We start from the raw sequence: 4,819 nt of genomic DNA, 5'->3' as shown, positions 1-4,819 counted from the left end.
TAAAAAATGTAGTCTATCAGCAGAATCCCATGACTATGGTGAGCAACATCAAGAAACACAGGATGAATGAGAGATACATGCAGATGATGTACAATAGAGCTCCTCCCACTCCCCCTGCTGCGATTGCCTACTATCACTACCAGTCACGCTCTGAATTAGCAGAGTTGCTATTCATTTGTTCGGTGATGATCACATCTTTGTGGTCAGATTGAGTTGACAAGTTGATAATCTTAATCACAAACTTGGATTCCAAATGGGTTTTCGAAATCGGATCCACGCCTCCTGCAGGACAGGATTCCTCTGAGGAGGAGAAGGAGATAGCATGAAGTCGAGAGCGGCAAATGTCGTTGCCCCTCTTGGCTGCTTCACTTCCTCCCTCCTCCTTGCTCACCATGCAGAGAGATGCAAATGCATGCGAGAACTCATGCAGATACATGCTCTTGCCATCACCACCCAACTCATACAAACCGACGCTGCCATCCTTCGTCGTCTTATTTACTTCTGTGCTCTCTCGAGAAATGGCAATCTGGGTTATGCCCGCACCCTCTTCTCCTTCCATGCTGTTACTGTTGGTGCTGGTCACCTTGCTAATGATCCCTTCCTTTGGAACACCATCATCCGCGGCTACGCAAGGTCTTTGCAAGTAGAAAACACCCTCCTTTTCTTTCGTCAGATGCTTCATCAATCACTTAAGCCTGATTCTTACACCTACCCATTTATTCTGGGGGCATGTGCTGCTTACAAGAAACCTGAACCCGGCCAACAGATACACGGGCACGTTCTGAGGCTTGGATTTGGATCTGATGTTTTTGTGATGAACAATTTGCTTCAGATGTACCTAAATTGCCAAGGAGCAGAAGTTGCACTGAAAGTGTTTGATGAAATACCTTCGCCAGATACCGTGAGTTACAACACAATTATTCGTGGGTGTTTTCTTGATGGGTTTGTTGAGCATGCCCGTCAACTTTTTGAGGAGATGCCTGAGAGGAATTTGGTCTCGTGGAGTATGGCACTGGATGGTTATAAACAGTTGGGATGTTACGGCGAAGTGCTAGCTCTATTTTCGGAATTTCTCTTGGTGGTTGGTCGGCCTGATGGATGCATTTTGGCCACAACTCTGTCAGCTTGTGCAAGTCTGTGCTCACTTGAATACGGAAGGCAGATTCATTCTTATGTTTTTAAGTTTAAAAGCCTAGCTATGGATACGTTTGTTCTAAATGGCATTGTTCATATGTATGCCATGTGTGGAAGCGTAAGTGTTGCTCGCAGAATCTTTGATGGAATTGTTCATCAAGATGCTATTGCTTGGAATGCAATGATCGCTGGATATTCAAGGATGGGTTTAGTGGAGGAAGCACAAAAGCTCTTGAGCAAAATGCCTTACAGAGATGTGATCTCATGGTCTGCTCTAATTTCTGGTTGTTTGCAAAGTGGGTGCTATACCGAAGCGCTAATGACGTTTCAAAAGATGAGAACTACAAGTGTAAGACCAAACGAGGTTACTGTTGTTAGCGTGTTGTCATCATGCACTAGATTGATCAAAGTTCTTGAAGGAAAAAAGATCCATGTTTATGTTATCAAGTGTGGGTTGGACGATAGTAGATTGCACAATAGTTTGATTCATTTTTACTCTGGATGTGGGCTGATGGACGACGCATTGAAACTGTTCAAGAGGCATGAAACAAAAGCTGTGGGGTGGTCTGCGCTGGTGATGGGGTTTTGTAGGTGTGGATTGGTGGACCATGCCCGAAGATTGTTTAATAGGATGCCTGAAAGGGATTCTGTGTCATGGAACACTATGATTTCTGGGTATACACAGAGTGGGAAGCTCGGTGAGGCTTTTGAACTCTTCATTGAGATGCAAAAATCAGACTTTGAGCCAGATTATGCCACTCTGGTAAGCTTAATATCGGGATGTACAGACTTGTCAGCATTGCATCAAGGCAAGTGGCTTCATGCATACATGTACAAGAAGGGAATTGAGCTGAACTGCAATCTCGGTGCTGCAGTTGTGGATATGTATGCTCGCTGTGGAAGCATAGAGACTGCGATTGGTGTTTTCCATCTGTTGAAAGCTAAGAGTAGTTCAGCATGGAATGCTTTGATTCGTGGGTTGGCACTGAATGGACGTGAGAAGGATGCATTGGACATGTTTACAAAGATGCAGCTTTCAAAGGTGGCACCGGACGGTATCACATTCCTTGCCTTGCTTACTGCATGTCGCCATGCAGGTTGGCTGGATGTAGCATGGCACTTTTTCAATTGGATGAAAACAGTCCATGGGATTGAACCAAGTCTTGCTCACTATGGGTGCATGGTAGACCTTTTTGGTCATGCTGGATGCTTGGTTGAGGCGGAGGAACTGATTGTCAGTATGCCAATGAACCCAGGAGTCTCAACATGGGGAGCACTTTTGTTGGCATGCAAGAGCCATGGGAATGTTGAAGTTGGCAAGCGTGTCACTCAGCGGATACTTGAGCTTGATCCAGGGAATATTGACTGTCAGTTGCTACTGTCTAACATGTATGCTGAAGCTGGAGACTGGGAGAGAGTTGCAGATGTTAGGAACAGAATGAAGGATGTTAGGAGGGGTCTGCGCACCCCAGGATCAAGCTCAATTGATGTGGGCAACATGGTTCATGAGTTTGTGGCAGGTTCTCGCATGAGAGGGAGAATGATCGGTTAGAAGGGCTCATGCACTCTTCCCTCCTGATTTGATCGGCACATCTGCTCATTGCAGAAAACTCAGGAAAGAATAATAAAATGGGAGGTGAGGAAAAGCTTAGGTTTTGACCATCATGTTTCCTCGTCCTGTGTTGTGTCTGGCATGTATAAGATAACCTTTTCCGTTAGGCTGCTGAAGGCGCATGGGTTGTCGAGCTTCAAGGTCTACTAGAGAAGATGCGAACCCAAATAGATTTGAGGGAGGTGGGCTGAGAAATCTGTTCATTATATTTCATATATGATTTTTATTGTCAAGTTGCTAATGCTGTTTCTTTTTATCAGGATCACTCAGCCATACTCCTAAAACAAGGGATGCAACAGTTGGGGAAAAACATCATTTGTTTTAAATCTAATCCATAATTTTTGATTTGGATGGAGGACTGGTTTTTGTTTTCCCAGTTATAAAAGGCTTAATGTACTTCATTTTCTCCATTCTTGAGGTGCACATCTAGTATAAGATTTTGGAGGTGTACACCCCAATAATTTGATTTACAGGTTTGTCGCTTCCTTGATTTAGTATTTATATTTTGTTTCCTTTAGTATTTATTTTTTTGATATACATGAAACTGAATTGCATAAAGTGTAATAACCAAAAGCTAAAGTCATTAGGTCATATTCTCATATACCCATGAATGAAGTCATAAATTCTTTGATATTCTCTTATATCCTATTTATGGTTGAAGATATTAATTTTTGTATTTCTACAAAACGTATATTCATACAAACTTTTGGCCAGTGTCTCTTCCGTTATGAAGCTGGCCATGCTTACAGGATTTTGTAAGCCTGGGAATTCATTTTGAATTATTGACTTGAGGAACAGATATTCTGCAGACAGTGACTAAAGTATTTGTAATGGTTGGAATGTATTTGCTATGTAAGATTCAGCATGTAGACTTTTAATTCTAGAGCATTCCTGTGGTTGTACAGTCAGATTTATGGCATATGGTTCAGTAATCTCCTAGTGTATTTCCTATTATTCAATATGCACTAGTCCATTTTGTGTGTCAGTATTAGTTACTCCATGATCTTGGATATTTAATTGTTTGACTGTAATCGTGGACATTTCAGCAGTAATTACTTGAAAAGAAGAGGAGGTTGCCTTTGATGATGACATCAACACCATCAACTTGTGCTCCTACATGACCAGATGATGAAGGTCTCTATATGCTCTGAGAAACGCCAGCTTCAGGGCTCAAATTGTCACTCAAGGTGGTTAAGCACTGTTGTGTTTCTAAGAATGCTATTAGCAAAATGGGTTGCTCTGAGGTGGAGGAAAGTGGTTCTTGTAGGAAGCTAATCATCAAAAAATGTTGATAGCACCTACACAAATGAGACTGAGACAAGGATGCTTTAGAGATGGAGACAGATCATGGTTCATCATTGAAGATGGCCTGATTTTGTGAAAATGATCATTGAGGCTAGTTCCAGTCTTTTGTACCATTTTAAAGATATTTTTGAGAAAGTGAATGTTGATAGGCACTGAAGATTCCTGTCAAGAAAATTTCTGCTGTTATACCTTGTATACACCAAGTAGGTTGCATATCTTTTATATTGTATAGTGTATGTCATGTCATTGTACCATATATATATATATATATATATAGAGAGAGAGAGATAGAGAGAGAGAGAGAGAGAGAGAGAGAGAGAGAGAGAGAGAGAGAGAGAGAGAGAGAATTGACCCTTGATTCTTCTTTTTTCAACGAAACAATTTTCTGGGTGTTGAAAATTTGGTACATTGTAGGCTGTTGTTTTTTTAAATCCTGGAAAATGTGACATACATGTTGGACAAACATGATTTAAAGGCTGAAAAAAGGCTGTTTTTAATAAACCAACTTGTAGATCACATTTGGAGAGTCAGATGCGGAAAACAAGTAAAATATAAAAGAGGAAAAAGTTAAGAGCCTTACACTAGAGGTTTTGGAACCCATGAGGGTGGCAAACATTATCCCATATGCCCCTTCATAGAAATGTGAAGCACATGGAGAGGCCAACCATTTGTTTCGTAAATTTAAGGAAACAAAATCTATTTTAGTAAACACTAAGATAAGATTAAATATATTATTAATTAAAATTATTTAACTTTAGCATTTACTTG

The 4,819-nt window shown here is 41.0% G+C and overlaps 1 pseudogene across 1 annotated transcript; it reads left to right on the top strand.

Moving 5' to 3' along the window:
- The first annotated feature begins 226 nt into the window (after window positions 1-226).
- Window positions 227-4,225, top strand: LOC149827865 (pentatricopeptide repeat-containing protein At5g19020, mitochondrial pseudogene; annotated as a pseudogene). The gene is made up of 3 exons (XR_016434970.1): window positions 227-2,928; window positions 3,007-3,219; window positions 3,796-4,225. The product of XR_016434970.1 is annotated as a pentatricopeptide repeat-containing protein At5g19020, mitochondrial pseudogene (transcript).
- The last annotated feature ends 594 nt before the right edge of the window (window positions 4,226-4,819 follow it).

This window comes from Nuphar pumila, chromosome 10 (genome assembly GCF_984573655.1).
Source record: "Nuphar pumila chromosome 10, dmNupPumi1.hap1.1, whole genome shotgun sequence".
NCBI classification, from domain to species: Eukaryota; Viridiplantae; Streptophyta; class Magnoliopsida; order Nymphaeales; family Nymphaeaceae; genus Nuphar; species Nuphar pumila.
The sequence above is the reverse complement of the archived record's forward strand: the minus strand, read 5'-3'. Positions and strand labels throughout refer to the sequence as shown.